The sequence below is a fragment of the Callospermophilus lateralis genome, unplaced genomic scaffold (genome assembly GCF_048772815.1).
Source record: "Callospermophilus lateralis isolate mCalLat2 unplaced genomic scaffold, mCalLat2.hap1 Scaffold_82, whole genome shotgun sequence".
NCBI classification, from domain to species: Eukaryota; Metazoa; Chordata; class Mammalia; order Rodentia; family Sciuridae; genus Callospermophilus; species Callospermophilus lateralis.
The window spans coordinates 5,203,077-5,220,810 of NW_027516260.1; positions in this window are offsets into that span (position 1 = coordinate 5,203,077).

Genomic DNA, 17,734 nt, shown 5'->3' on the forward strand with positions numbered 1-17,734 from the left:
CAGATGAGTAACACCCACTCCCAGAGCTGTACCTTTCTTTCCAAAAAGAGGCAAGTGCACTTTGATTGCAATAGGTGCAATATCAGTCTAGCACATCTTTACTCAGATCTTCAAGGTGTGTGCATGGCTCCTTTCTAGAGTGGCCCCTGACACAACATCATTAGCAATAAGGACAATGAAAATAAAAATTATAGCATGATTTCATTTTATACCAGTCAGAATGGCACTCATAAATGATAACTATAATGATAAATACTGAAAAGGATGTGGAGAAAAAGAGACACTTACACATTTTAGAGATACTATAAATTTGAACAACCACTATGAAATCAGTATGGAGTTTCCTCAAGAATACTAATCATGGAATGATTATATGACTCTGCTATACTTCTCATCAGTATTTATTCTGAAGAATGTTATTATACTATACATATCCATGTTTAAGATACATACATATCAGCACAATTTACAATACTCAGAATATGGAATCAGCCTTTATGTCCAACTATGGATGAAAAAAATAAGAAAAATGTGCTATATATACACTATGGAATTTTATTTAACCATAAAGAAAAAAATTATGACATTTGCAGGAAAATCAATGGTACTAGAGACCATCATGTTAAGCAAAGTAAGGTTCATTTGTTTTCTTTCATATATGGAATCAAGGGAGCAAAAAAATGAAATAAAAGGTGAGGGGGGATTGGTTGAAAATCAAAAGGAGATCAGTCAAGAAAAAGAACCAAACAGTGGGAGGTAGGGGGTGCTAGGGAGTCAAAATGAAAAAATTCTATTGTGTGTAAGTGTGAATATTTTACCATAAATCTCAATATTATGTACAACTATAATACACCAATAAATATAGAAAAAATAAAGTACTGAAAAAATGATTATGAAATATTCTTCAATAAGGTATTTCTTCCAAACAAAGATTTAGGTAAGTCAGATCTTTTCCCAGAATAAGAGAGATGATTCCTTAGGTCTGCAGACTGAAAGAGATGGTAAATATGCCACAAATGTGAGATGAGATAAGATGTTAGAAGACCTTTCATTTGATATCCTGAACAGAGAAAATTCAGAAATCACCAAACCAAAAATCAATTTTAGGTAGAGAGTAAAGAGGCACATTCAGAGAGTTTAACTATGTCATTCACTATACCCCTGTTATCATCTCCCAGAATTGTAGAACCATGCATCAACCTCACTAATTTATTATTTGCATGTTATTATTTTATTTCACCAACAATTTTTCTGGGCCACTAACTTTACCCTCACATTTCTGAAAATATATATATTTTCCTTTCTTTGTGTATATGCAGGTGTTCTTTCCACATTTATTTGATTTTGTTCTGAAAATATTTGGAATATCATTTCCCTTAAATTCACTTTTGCCACTTGAAGCCAGTGTCTAAATTCTCCATTTCATGGGGTTGAAAAAAGATGAGGAAATAGCAAGGCCCACTTGATTTCACTAATTATATATTAAAAATTAAAACCAATCTCAGTTCTACTAGAGGACTTATTTTTCACTCACCTTCTCATTTACAGTGTTTGAGAGATTCTCAAATATATAGATTTGTGGTGCTGAATCATCTGGATAACACTCCAGGTTGAACAGTTGTATGTCTGCTTTGATTGAATGTACTTTATTGGTCCTGAATATTGTCATGTTCCTCCCTGCAAAGAGCTTGGGAATGTGGATATTATATAAAATGCTTAGAATCATCATTTTCATCACAATTCACAAGACTAATTTTTTAAGACTTATTCTCATTTTGAAAACAAGGGAAATTTATCAGCCCTATGCAGGTGAGGAAATAATTCCCTATTTTAAAAAAGTAGTCATTAATTAAATTGTTTTTGAAAAGATATTGAGCAGTAATATATTAGTGCATTAGAAAACAAAAAGAGTGAGGTGAACTAAACTTCAAATTTAACAGAGTTGACTGATTATTTTAAAGAAGGTACAAAACAAAACAGAATATGACCAGAAACTCAATAGTTTTAAAAGAGGTAGACAATTTTAAATAGGATGTGGGTTGGTCATTGGGAAACTCATCTGGGTTAATTATCTGCTACTTTGATAATTTAGGCTCCTGCTCTCTACTAAATGGAAGACAGACATGTGTCCTATCTTATGGTATTCATGGGAAAAAAAACATAGAAATTTCTACAGTCTTCAGTTTACTCAAATATTCACTTTAATGGGTGTTTGAGTCAAACCTACATGACAGAGCTCTATGATCAATATAAGGGTTTTTTTTTTTGGTTTTTATTTTTGTTTTTGTTTTAATTAAATCTTCATAGGCCACAGATAAAACCTATTACAAATCAGGCTTAGAGGAGCCAGGCTATAATTGCATAAAAAAGAGAAAATTTCTAAATCACAGGATATATGACACATATACAATTGAGCATGCAAAGAGGCAACGAAAAGCCTTATATTTATCATAACTTGGCAATGTTTTTTTAATGTGGCTCCTCTAAATTTGGAATGAAAAATGGAGCTATATTGACATCAAATTTATTACTCTTTCCTTCTCATCTTCAAGAAAAAGCATCTACTATTTCTGCTGAATGGAAGTTCACCTCTTTCCAAACCAACAAACTTTAGGGTCACATTATGAGAAAGAGTAGTAGGAACCTACAAGTTGGAGGTCAAGCATGTCAAAGAGCCCAAGAACCCAAGAATGATGAGGAGATCCAGAAAATAACATAAATATCTTCTGCAAGTTTCTGGGATCATCTTATATTTCATGGATCCATAGGGTCTCATGTAATCACATATTTGTAAGGGATCCAGGGAGACAGTGGAAGTGTTTAGTTTTTAAGACAGGCTTTAAGAGATTTATTGTGAAGGCGTGTGGGAAAAAATACATTTGGAAAAATGTTATTACAAATATCATGCTATGAAGGGAGTGAACATTTTCTGTTAGACATTTGGTTTTACCCTACTTTCCACTTAATTCTCAGGTACCTGAGTCTTCTCAGCCCATCATCTCATTGTAGACTTTATATCTGGTGGTAATATGAGCCCCAATAATTTGATTTGAATGATATATAAAGGAACATTTATGTTGAGATCTTTATTCCAGGCCTGGTGTCATGAAGCAGTGGACAATTGCAGTACAACACACACACACACACACACACACACACACACACACACACACACCTAATACATAAAGGCACAAAAATTTAATTGTTCTTAAAATTAACATTTTATTTCCTAATACGAATGGTGTGTAATACATAAATTATAAATGAGGCTACTTATTAAAAACTTTTCACAAGTAAAATAAGTAAGAATAATGTTAGATTTTTAAATACTTACGGAATTATCCAATAGTAAGAAACTCATTTTTGTTATATTTAACTAAACATCTAACACATAAAAAATTTTAAGAAATTAACTTATTTTTGCAATGTGTGATGGTGTTTGATATATATTATTTCAAAATATATTTCAATTAATTATAAGTAAATTCACCAAGTTTTATTGAATTTACTCTTCCTATAATGTTAAAAATATTTATGTAGAAGACAAATTAACAAAATTTTTAGACACTGCTTTTCCATTTCCCCCTGGCACAGAATGTGATGCTGAGCACATGGTGGCGGCCGCGGAGAGCTCAAGTCTCTGACCTATTCAGTTGCATGGGCATAGGGAGTCGTAAACTGTCTGAATGCTGTTTGTTCTGGATCAGTAGGCAATGCTGAGCTGACGTGGATCTGGGGCAAACAGTCTGGGCCTCTCAGAACACACACCGAGCCCGCATTGGATGCATTCAAGCTCTGCTTCGCCTGCTTCTCACAGCCATACTGCTGTGACTCAGCACTAACAATCCCGCTGAGACAACTGCTCAGCCCTTCTGAACTGCGGAGGTAAAAGCCAACCAAGACTTCATAGGCAGTGGCCACAGAATTGAAACGGGGCTTGGGAGAGACAGTTAGGACCCACCCGTTGCATTGGTCACCAGGCAAAGGGAACAAACTGTCACCATTTGCATGGAATACCACCGTGGCAGAGAACTGATGTCACCAAAATGCAGCGAGGAGATAACTTCATTGAAACCAGCGGCAACAGGTGTATAATACCCTAGCCTTCCCTCTCCACACAGTGGGGAACCTTAAGGGCCCCTCCCAGCTCTCCCGTGAACATGATAGCCAGACCAAGGGAATCAGGAGTGGCGCAGGACCCGCTGCGTGGAACTCCCGGCTACCGCTCCCACCAGTGCTGACAACTGTTGTCCCTTGCACCAGCTACTGGGGGCGTGGCTACCAGAGGGCAAGCAAATTCCCTGGGGGTTCTCAGCCCCAAGCTCTACAAATTAAGGGTCTGAGGGAATGACAAACAGGGAGAGTGTGCCCAGGAATTTATGAAAACAGGGCTCCCAGGAGCAGAAGACCTGGCGTGTAGCCAGTATTGTGGTGAGCGTCACTGGTGAGTGGGGCCTGGCTTGAGAAAAAGTGGGGAAGTGATTAGACACAAGAGAAGGCCCTAGGCACTCAGGATTGGAGACCCGCCCAGTCTGGGAGGAAGAGCTGCTACACAGGGATTGGTTCCCGCCTATTGAGAGGAGAAGCTTGACCCAGTGGGCACAGCTTCACCTACTGGAAGAAAAGGTAATCAAACTCTAAGACTGCATTTATTAAATTTTTATCTGGGTTTTTTTATTTATTTTTATTTTTTGTTGTAGTTTTTTAACTTTTTTAATTTTTTAAAATTTTTTTATTTTATTATTATTTTTTTAAATTTTTAATTTTCAATTTTTATTATTATTATTTTTTATTTTTTTCTTTTTTCTTTTCTATTTTTTGTCTTTTGTCTTTTCATTTCTTTACAATTTTCTTATTCCCCCTTCCTTGAATTCTACCTGCTTAATCTCATTCTCTTTAGTGACTTCTTCCCTTCCGTTCCAATATCTTTCCTCCCAAGCATCAAATAAATTTATAAGAATAAACAGTAACTCAGCAGTCAAACAGAACAAGAAGTAACATGAGCAGCATGAAAAAGCAAGGAAGAAAAGGAGTACAAAAAATGCAGGACAGCCTAAATATTCAGGAGGACCTAGAGTCATCAGAGAAATGGTCATATAAAGAACTCAAGGAATACCTTAGACAGATGGAATGGAACCTTAAAGAGGATACGAGACAGCAAATTCAAACAGTGAAAAAACTCATTGAAAATGAATTACATAAACAGATAAAAGAAGAAGTTAAGCATCTTTATCAGGAGACAGAGATTATAAAAAAAGTCAAACAATAATTTTAGAAATTAAGGAAACTATAAACAAAATTAAAAACTCAAATGGGAGTATCACTAACAGAGTGGAGCAAGTAGAAGCCAGAACATCAGATAATGAAGACAAAATATATCATCTTGAAAAGAGTCTAGCCAACTCAGAAAGGCTGGTAAAAAATCACAAGAAAAACATCCAAGAGATATGGGATAACATTAAAAAAACAAACTTACGAGTCATTGGGATAGAGGAAGGTATAGAGATTCAAACCAAGGGAATGAGTAAGCTGCTGAATGAAATAATTACAGAAAACTTTCCAGAAATAAAAAAGGAAACAGATATACAAATTGTAGATGCATACAGGACACCGAGCACACAAAATCACAGTAGACCAACGCCAAGACACATTGTTATGAAGATATGCAATATACAGAATAAAGAGAAAATATTAAAAGCTACAAGAGAAGGGAGGCAGATTACATTCAGGGGTAAACCAATAAGGTTAACAATGGATTTTTCATCACAGACGCTGAAATCAAGAAGATCATAGAACAACGTATTTCAAACACTGAAAGACAAAGGATGCCAACCAAGAATTCTGTATCCAGCAAAATTAAGCTTCAGGTATGACAACAAAATAAAAATCTTTCATGATAAACAAAAGCTAAAAGAATTTGCAGCCAGAAAACCAGCATTGCAAATCATCTTGAGAAAAACACTACACGAGGAAGAAATGAAAAATAATAACCAAAACCATCAGTGGGAAGTGCCTTGGTAAAGACAGAGGGCGGGGGGGGGGAGCTAATCATGGAGAAACAAACTAAATTTGAAAAAAATGATAAATAATCAAACATGGCTGGAAGTATAAAACATATATCAATAGTAACTCTAAACATTAATGGCTTAAACTCTCCAATAAAGCGACATAGGCTGATAACATGAATTAAAAAAACAAATTTAACATTATGCTGCCTCCAGAAGACACATCTGATTGGAAAAGACATACACAGGCTGAAGGTGAAAGGTTGGGAAAAAATATACCATGCACACGGTCATGGTAAGCAAGCAGGGGTGGCCATCCTCATATCGAATAAAATCGACTTCAAGAGTAGGTTAATCCAAAGGGATAAGGAAGGACATTATATACTGTTAAAAGGAACCATTCACCAACAAGACATAACAATTATCAATATTTATGCATCAAATAATGGTGCTGCGACATTCATAAAACAAATTCTCCTGAAGTTCAAGAATCAAATAGACCACAACACAATAATTATGGGTGACTTCAACACACCTCTCTCACCATTGGACAGATCCTCCAAACAAAAGTTGAATAAAGAAACTATAGAACTCAATATCACAATCAATAAACTAGACTTAACTGACATACATAGAATATATCAACCATCATCAAGTGGATATACTTTTTTCTCAGCAGCACATGGATCCTTCTCAAAAATAGACCATATATTATGCCATAGGGCAAACCTCAGTAAATATAAAGGGGTGGAGATAATACCATGCATTTTATCTGATCATAATGGAATGAAATTGGAAATCAATGATAGAAGAAGAAAGGAAAAATTCTACATCACATGGAAAATGAACAATATGCTACTGAATGATCAATGGGTTACAGAAGACATAAAGGAGGAAATCAAAAAATTCTTAGAGATAAATGAAAATACAGACACAACATATCGGAATCTATGGGACACAATGAAAGCAGTTTTAAGAGGGAAATTCATCGCCTGGAGGTCATTCCTCAAAAAAAGGTAAAACCAACTAATAAATGAGCTCACACTTCATCTCAAAGCCCTAGAAAAGGAAGAGCAAAAAAACTGAAAATGTAGCAGAAGGCAAGAAATAATTAAAATCAGATTGGAAATCAAAGAAATTGAAACAAAAGAAACTATTGAAAAAAATAACAAAACTAAAAGTTGATTCTTCAAAAAAATAAATAAGATAGACAGACCCTTAGCCATGCTAACAAAGAGAAGAAGAGAGATTACTAACTGTCTAACATATAGGATGAAAAAGGCAATATCACAACAGATGCTACAGAAATACAGAAGACAATTAGAAATTATTTTGAAAACGTATATTCCAATAAAATAGAAGATACTGAAGACATCGGTAAATTTCTTAAGTCATATGATCTGCCCAGACTGTGTCAGGAGGATACACACAATTTGAACAGACCAATATCAATGGATGAAATAGAAGAAGAAATCAAAAGACTACCAAAAAAGAAAAGCCCAGGACCAGATGGGTATACAGCAGAGTTTTAAAAAACCTTTAAAGAAGAATTAATACCAATACTTTTCAAGTTATTTCAGGAAATAGAAAAAGAGGGAGCTCTTCCAAATTCATTCTATGAGGCCAACATCACCCTGACTCCAAAACCAAAGATACCCCAAAGAAAAAAAAACTACAGACCAATATCTCTGATGAACCTAGATGCAAAAATCCTCAATAAAATTCTGGCGAATCGGATACAAAGGCACATCAAAAAAATTGTGCAGAATGATCAAGTGGGATTCATCCCTGGGATGCAAGGATGGTTCAATATATGGAAATAAATAAATGTTATTCACCACATCAATAGACTTAAATATAAGAACCATATGATCATCTTGATAGACGCAGAAAAAGCATTCGACAATGTACAGCATCCCTTTATGTTCAAAACATTAGAAACACTAGGGATAACAGGAACTTACCTCGACATTGTAAAAGCTATCTATGCTAAACCTCAGGCCAGCATCATTCTGAATGGAGAAAAATTGAAGGAATTCCCTCTAAAATCTGGAACAAGCAGGGATGCCCTCTATCACCACTTCTATTCAATATACTTCTCGAAAAACTGGCCAGAGCAATTAGACAGATGAAAGAAATTAAAGGCATAAAAATAGGAAAAGAAGAACTTAAATTATCACTATTTGTGGATGACATGATTCTATACCTAGAAGACCCAAAAGGGTCTACAAAAAAACTACTAGAACTAATAAATGAATTCAGCTAAGTGGCAGGATATAAAATCAACATGCATAAATAAAAGGCATTTCTATACATCAGTGACAAAACTTCTGAAACGGAAATGAGGAAAAACACTCCATTCACAATATCATCAAAAAAATAAAAATAAAATACTTGGGAATCAACCTAACAAAAGAGGTGAAAGATTTACACAACGAAAACTACAGAACCCTAAAAAGAGAAGTAGAAGATCTTAGAAGATGGAAAAATATACCCTGTTCATGGATAGGCAGAACTAACATCATCAAAATGGCGATATTACCAAAAGTTCTCTATAGGTTTAATGCAATGCCAACCAAAATCCCGATGGCATTTCTTGTAGAAATAGATAAAGTAATCATGAAATTCATATGGAAAAATAAAAGATCCAGAATAGCAAAAGCAATTCTAAGCAGGAAGTGTGAATCAGGTGGTATAGTGATACCAGATTTCAAACTATATTACAGAGCAATAGTAACAAACACAGCATGGTACTGGTACCAAAACAGGGGGGTGGATCAATGGTACAGAATAGAGGACACAGACACTAATCCACAAAGTTACAACTATCTTATATTTGATAAAGGGGCTAAAAGCATGCAATGGAGGAAGGATAGCATCTTCAACAAATGGTGTTGGGAAAACTGGAAATCCATATGCAACAAAATGAAACTGAATCCCTTTCTCTCGCCATGCACAAAAGTTAACTCAAAGTGGATCAAGGAGCTTGATATCAAATCAGAGACTCTGCGTCTGATAGAAGAAAAAGTTGGCTCCTTAATAGGACACCCATAGCACAAGAGTTAATAACAAGAATCAACAAATGGGACTTACTTAAACTGAAAAGTTTTTTCTCAGCAAGAGAAACAATAAGAGAGGTAAATAGGGAGCCTACATCATGGGAACAAATTTTTACTCCCCACACTTCAGATAGAGCCCTAATATCCAGAATATACAAAAAACTCAAAAAATTAGACAATAAGATAACAAATAACCCAATCAACAAATGGACCAAGGACCTGAACAGAGACTTCTCAGAGGAGGACATACAATCAATCAACAAGTACATGAAAAAATGCTCACCATCTCTAGCAGTCAGAGAAATGCAAATCAAAACCACCCTAAGATATCATCTCACTCCAGTAAGATTGGCAGCCATTATGATGTCAAACAACAACAAGTGCTGGCGAGGATGTGGGGAAAAGGGTACTCTTGTACATTGCTGGTGGGTGTGCAAATTGTTGCAGCCAATTTGGAAAGCAGTATGGAGATTCCTGGGAAAGTTGGGGATGGAACCACCATTTGACCCAGCTATTGCCCTTCTTGGACTATTCCTTGAAGACCTTAAAAGATCGTACTACAGGGATACTGCCACACCGATATTCATAGCAGCACAATTCACAATAGCTAGACTGTGGAACCAACCCAGATGCCCTTCAATAGATGAATGGATTAAAAAAAAATGTGTCATTTACACACCATGGAGTATTATGCAGCACTAAAAATGACAAAATCATGGAATTTGCAGGGAAATGGATGGCACTAGAGCAGATTATGCTTAGTGAAGCTAGCCAATCCCTAAAAACAAATACCAAATGTCTTCTTTGATATAATGAGAGCAACTAAGAACAGAGCAGGGAGGAAGAGCAGGAAGAAAAGATTAACATTAAACAGAGACATGAGGTGGGAGGGAAAGGGAGAGAAAAGGGAAATTGCATGGAAATGGAGGGAGACCCTCATTGTTATACAAAATTACATATAAGAGGTTGTGAGGGGAATGAGAAAATAAACAAGGAGAGAAATGAATTACAGTAGATGGGGTAGAGAGAGAAGATGGGAGGGGAGGGGATGTGGGATAGTAGAGAATAGGAAAGGTAGCAGAATACAACAGTTACTAAGAGGGCATTATGTAAAAATGTGGATGTGTAACCAATGTGATTCTGTAGTCTGTATTTGGGGTAAAAATGGGAGTTCATAACCCACTTGAATCTAATGTTTGAAATATTATATGTCAAGATCTTTGTAATGTTTGGAACAACCAATAAAAAAAAGAATGTGATGCTGAGATCCTCAAGCTATCCCAACTTCTCCTCTGGAATATTTAGAGAATAGCACTGTGAAATTTTCATCTCATACACATTCCCATTTGGGTAACATACCTTTCATTTTCAAAATAGACTGTTTAAATCCTGTGGAAGATTTTAATGATGCTGCCCTGGAATTGACTCACATTTTCCAGTAAATTGACATTTGATTCATATGAGAACCCAATTCTAAGGCCAATCGTATTTTGGAGTTCTCCCACTGCAAGGAGTTATCTTTTCTATTTTAGATTTTTATCTATCACCATTATATTAACATGTTTGCTGAATATTTTTTTCAGCATTTATTAGGTATTTTTACTTTGCTCTTTGTGTAACATTTCCTCAGGAAATGAGAATCTTCACATTTGAATCAAAAATCCCACAAGAAGAATCTGTGAATGTCATTTACTGAGTCTACAGACTCTTTGTTTGTTTTCTATTGTTTTATTGTTTTCTTGTATTGTTGTATTGTTTTGTTGTTGTTGTTGTTGTTGTTGTAGTTGTTGTTGTTGGTACTGGTAATTGAACTCGGGGGCACTCAGCAATATTTTGCATTTTATTTGGAGACAGGGTCTCACGGAGTTGCTTAAGGCCTCAATATTGTTAAGGCTGGCTTTGAATTTTCAATCCTCCTGTTTCAACCTTCCCAGTCACTGAGAATACAGGTTTGCACCACTTTACCTTGAAACACACTCTTTTGATAAGTAGTTATTACTGGTGGAAAACATGCTAAGCTCTAAGAATGTCATTTTTAATTTCTAAATTAAAATAAGTACTCATACTTTATACTAAACTTGCAAAAGTACAATGAGGTGTATATATGCAAATCCTAATATAGTAGAAATGTGATGTAAAATATAGTCTTTGCTGTTTTAAATCATTACCAATATTCCAAACATTAATTTCAGTGATTTGGGAGGCTGAGCCAGAAGGATTACAAGTTCAAAACCAGACTTAGCTACTTAGTGAGGCCCTAAAAAACATAGTGACACCCTATCTGTAAATAAAAAATTTAAAAAGAGTTGGGAATTTAACTCACTGGTAAAGTATGTCAGAATGTAATCTCATTCCAAAAAATAAATAAATAAATGAAAAATAAAAAATAAAATAAACAAACAAAACATATAATCTCTATCATCTCATCTTATACAAAAAGTCAATAGATTCAAATTCAAAAAATTAATTTTGCAGAAAAAATTATTGTGTTACTGGAAAAATCTTCTTTTATTGATTATAAAAATTAAATAAAATATAAAAACAAGTACTATGAACTCATGTTGAACTTTGTTAGAATTAGAATAATGTAGACCAAATAATGTAATTAAGACTATATGAATGTAAGACATAGAAATAGAAATCATGTTTGTATCACCCATTTCTAGTAAAAGTCTTGTAGTGAAGAATACTGGAGATAGTACATATGGCTAAGAAATAAAATCTCAACAAGGAAATACAACAGTCAAAATATTTTTCAATAGCCAAGTGTGCTGATGCACACCTCTAATCCCAGCAGCTGGGGAGTTTGAGACAGAAGCATCATGAGTTCAATGGCATCCTCAACAATGGTGAGAAAATAAAAAACTCAGTGAGACACTGCCTCTCAATAAATATACCAAAATAATAGACATGGAAATGTTGAGTGCCCCTGAGATAAATACCAGGTACCTCATTCCCACAAAAAGAGAGGTTTTAAAAAGCACTTAACAGGGAGAAAACATTGAAAATAATAAGTAAATATATGTATATACATGTATGTCAATATGATGAGAGATAAGTTAACATCCAGAATGCAGAGAGTGTTGTATACTCAGCAGAATGTTAAAATCAATGACAATAAAGGCATACACATATTAATAGAGACCTAACAATTACAAAATATTAAATGACTGGAATTGTCAAACACTGTTTGCGGCCACATAACTTTATAAAGCTACTTCAAAAAATGGTTTGGCACTATCTAATCAGGCATGCCCTATGAACCAACAATTCTACTTCTGGGAAAAACAGATATGCACCAATAAGATTCTACACAAATTTTTTACTAGGCCCCTTACCCTCATTTAAAGCTGAGCTTAAAAAGAAAACATAAAAACTTAATTAGATTTCTAAAAGTAACTAAACTTCATTACCTAATTGTGAGAATCTCTATAGAATCTCTTTAGAAAAGGCAAATTTTACAAAGAGAGAGAGAGAGAGAGAGAGAGAGAGAGAGAGAGAGAGAGAATATAGCGAATCCTAAGTAAAATAACAAAATTAAAAGATATTCAAGATGAACTAATGCCCAGCTTGTCAGTAATGTCAGATGTTTGTGCTTTCATATGACAAATAAAATTGAAAGAGCTCTGGTGCTGGGAGCCATTAGCCAAGTAGGTATGACAATTTCCTTGCCAGCATACCCCATGTTGCTTAGTGGAAGGACTCGTGAAAATAGGACATTTTGCAGTGACATTGCATGTAAGGTGACCTTGCTCAAGGACCAGGGCGGATCCGGGTTTTAATGGGTTCCCAGTTTAGGACAATCTGGGTTTAGGGCGTTCCTGGTTTAGGGTGTATCCTGCTGCCTGAGTTCCTCTTGAGTTCTCACGGGATTCAGACAGTATTTTTGGGAGATAGAAACCCAGTGGAGGTGTGGATTTGGGCAGAGAATGTGAATTTCCCCAGAACGTGTTTGTAGAAGGCCGGTGTGAGAACGGGAATAAAGAATTGCTGTTTGAATCTACAAAGCTGTGAGTGGCTCGTGATTTGTTCCCAGCCAGACTGCTGCACTCTGGTAAATATGAAATATAAAAAATCATATACTAATTATATCTCCACTTGTAATATACAGTATGTGTACAAAGGTGTCTCCTTAAGTGATAGCATACATTCTGAGAAATGCATTCAAAAGTGATTTTGTTATTTTTGCAAACATCATACCGTGTACTGACAAGTAAATTTTATATTACTACAAGCTTAGGCTATAGGTTGTAGCTATCATTAAACATAGTTTCCATCACTGAACAAAAGTCCATTATGCCACACATTACCGTATATTACAAACTTAGAGAAAGCAGTGTACACCTTAAAATATTATGAATAAATAGACCTGTGGAACTGAAGTGTGAATCTTTAAAAAGACACCAACTACACTATGATGAATGAGAGTTTGCACTGCTGATAAAATAATCTTTTCTAAAGGAAGCTGCTGGAACAATGGAATACCTGTGTGATTATAAAGTCTCCTGTCTCAAAACAACATTAATACTGGGGTCTAATTTTGAATACAATGACACAATTGTTTTCAAAACTAAGAATAACAAAGAAAATAGAGAATTTTTTCAAAGTTATGCAAAACAAAATGTTAAAAAATATCATAAATTGAAGATCGGTTGTGTTTCAGAGGTGGAGCAATTGCCACACACATGTGAGAAACTTGATTTATCCTCAGCATCACATAAAAATTAATGAACAAAATTGAGATGTTGTGTCCATCTACAAACAAAAAATTGAAAAACAATAAATGCATTGTGCATTAAAATAATCAATTATTGAAATGGCACAATTAAAGATATAAAGTGACAGGTGGGATGAAATAATTACCTCACCTATAACCAAATACTTAATAAAAAATATGACACCAAGAGAACAACAAGCATCTTGAATAGCCTCCTTTTATAGGTGATATCTAAGTGTTCAATACTCATAAAAAAGTCAACACCTTAGGAAATTAGATAATTATAGAATAAAATAACAAATACATAAAATTAAACAATATTGATGATGATGTAAAATAAAAATTTATCATGAACTACCATTGGAGTTTAAGTTGGTAACTCTTTGTAAAAATTATGTGACTACTGAATATACATCATCATTTCCTACCAGTAGCATTGACTTATTGAAATATATGTCTCTATAAAATATAATAATATATAAAAATACATTAGTATTGTTGTACACAGCTAAAATCTGGTAAGTAGTTAAAAACAGTACATTTAAAAAGGGACAAATAATAAAGTGCAAGGAAGAATTTTGCTAAAGCTCAGGCATATTTTTTTTCCACAGTACATCTAATGTAACAGTACAAATCACCACATCAGAATTCTATAAATGTCACATTTGCATACTACTTCATACATTACATAGAAGTTTTAAAGAAAAATATGTACACTTCACAGAGGAATAAAAACTTACAGAGCACATAAAATACTCAATTATGCACACAATGTGTTTAGATAAAACTCAGCATTACAAAAACAAGAATTTTCTCTCAATATAATCTATAATATTTTCTGTCAAATTTGAGCATTCTTGCCTTTTAATGAAAGAAGAAACTTAAAGCAAAATTCATACATACATACAAAAATAAATAAAATTTCTCTGTGAAGAAAAGTATGTATAAAATACCCCAAGATTTATGCTGTAGAGAAGCAAATAAAGTAGCAGTATCATTAAGTGACACTGATGTATATTCTAAAACTGTAACACAATAACAAAGATAAAAAAGTCATAATATGAACCAACCACATAGATGACTTCATAAACATGTAATTTTTTGTATTGTGAAAAGCAATAAAGTGGTCTACATCTAGCCCTATGAAAAGTATCTCTCTATATAAATGGATAAAAAATACAATCTAAAATCAGTGGTTAGGGCTTGAAAAACAGTTCCCTGAGAGTTTGTGTACAGAGTATGTTAAAATACTGGGTTCAAACTCAAAACAAAAAGTATATTTTAAGGTCAGGACTTGTAAGGTTAGAAGATGGAATTTGTTTTAAATATGATTTTAACCACTGTGATTAAAAGATCCAACACTAAATTGTAGAGAGGAAAAGTTTATTTGGAGGCTTACAGTTTCAGAGGCGTTAGACCATACAAGGCTGGCTCCATTCCTCAAGACTCAAGGTGAGAAAGAACATTAAGGTAGAAGTGTGTGACAGAGGGAAGTAGCTCACATAGTAATCATGAATCAGTGAAAGAGCCTCTGAATTTGGGGTATATGCAAATATAATCCCAAAACTACACCCTCAATTCAAACCTTCTCCAGTCACAACTCACCACTTCAGTTATCATACCATTAAGTCCTTCATGGATAAATTTACTAATTATGTTAAGGTTATAACCTAATCCTTTGTCCTACAAACCTTCCTGCATTGTCCCAAAGAAAAACTTTTGGGGAATATGTCACATCAAAATCACGACAGAAATAAAGCAGAATATGAGACTTCTGACTCTCCTTCAATCTACTGATACACTGAATCAACATCCACTCATGTTATGTGTTTCTCTTTGACAAAGTCATAAGTAACTTAGACACATTAGACAACTGAGAAAATGCCTGCCTTCCAAATGGGTAGAAAAAGCTAAGGTTTACCTGGGCATTAGAGTTGCTGAATGAAGTGCCACATATTTGAAATGAATTTCCCCAAAGTCAGGGTTACCTTGAATAAAGAGGATTAGTATTAGAACTGTAGAATGTTCTGTGATTTTCATTTTAATTTATCTATTGGTTAGAGAAGAAGTGATATGCAAGTATCAAAATGACAAAGTGGTAATCTTCTATGGATTAGCAAGTCTTTCCATGTGTTTCATCACCTGAAAGCAGAGCAGAGAAATTACATCTCAGAGGTGTTAGTTTATCCCTAGAAGGATTTTTGCCAACTTCCACTGCCAAAACATGAGTTTCTCTCTTGCTTCAATTACATGTTTAATAGGGCAAAATTCAGCAAACTACTGGTAGAATAATTGACGGCTCAGCACTTCTTGAGCCACGACTACCCTTGCTCACTGCAGTAATAATTTCAAGCCTACATAATTTTCCCAAAATGAGTTTGTCCATGTACTGAGAATCTAAATTTAGCTCCTATGCTCAAGGGAGTATATCCGAAACTTCCAAGCTTTAGAAGCAAAGGTGACTGGCCATGTGCAAATCTCCATAGATTGCAAACAATTGGATTTGCATTGTTTATAACTACTTCCAAGATTTAAATTCACATCAGTATTGCAGAAAATGAATTAGAAACCACATTACCTGTTTTAACCCAGAATACATTTAGAACACACTCTTCCTCTGGCTACTTGACAGCCTGAAATCTAACAAAATTATATCCAAAATTTAATGCATCAGTCAAATAGTTAGTTTCCTGCAGCCTGTACAGTTCTGTCAGAATGGCTAAAAATATGAGATTTAGGGGCTAGTGTTGTGGCTCAGTGGTGGAGTGCTCACCTAGCATGTGTGAGACATTGAGTTTGATCCTCAGCACAACAGGGACATAAATAAAAATAAAGTAAAGGCATTGTGTTCACCTGCACCTAAACATAAGTAAATAAAAAGAATACTTAGGAGTAAAACAAAAAAAATAATGTACCTACTAAAAGATAGTAGGTACTCCAGATCATATTACATGGACATTGTACAAATGTCAGTGAGAGCATAAATAGAATAAAGATGTTAATGAAAATGGTGTTTTGGTTATGCAAAAATTCAAAATTAAAATGCCTAATGATTCAGTGTTAGTAATTCAGCGTATGTACCTAAGGAAATTGGAGTCATTAAATCATAGAAAACAATGTACTTCCATTTTCATTGTATAATTATTCACAAACCTGGTAGAAGAACTGAAGCACCTTCAGGTTAAAGGGTAGGCTTGGAATTCTCAGCAGCTTTAAAGGCTAAAAGTGGAGGGTCATAGGTTCAAAACAAGCTATAAAAAGTCAGTGAGCCACTAAGTGACTAAACATGATTTTAACTCAAAAGAATATGAACACTTTTATAAGATAAAATTTATATAAAGGCTAGTGATATAGATCAGTGTTTGAGTAGCCCTGGTTTTAATAAACAGTACCAACAATAAGCCAACCAATAAATAAATAAATAAATAAATAAATAATAAATAAACAAATAAATAAATGGTACCCTACTGATAGGCGACAGACATATGGGAATGGTAGAAGCAGATTAAGAGAAAGTCTTTAAAATGGGCCCAATATTCTAATGCCATCCTTTTTTTTCCCAAAAAGCAATTTACCTGCAGCACTGCCTAGCTTAACTAGAGAGGATATGTCATATTCCTTCACAAAACATTTTATGCAGAATAAATGCAGTCCCAAAATAATGTCTTTAAGAGTAACCCAAGTTACAGTAAAGGGAAGAATTTTGACCCTAACAAAGACCACATCTCAAAAAGATAAAAATAATTTCCACTAGCCATAAAATTTACAACAATTTATGATTAAGAATCCAATTAGAAATGGTGAGCATGGGCATAGTTAACCTAAAGTTTTCATGAATGTGGATACTTGAGTTTTTTTATGTTATCCTACTCTCTGTCCAAAGTCAAAAAGTGGACTGGGGCAGGATTCTTTGGAATATTTTCTTAGATCCCCAATAAAACTGGAGTGAATAA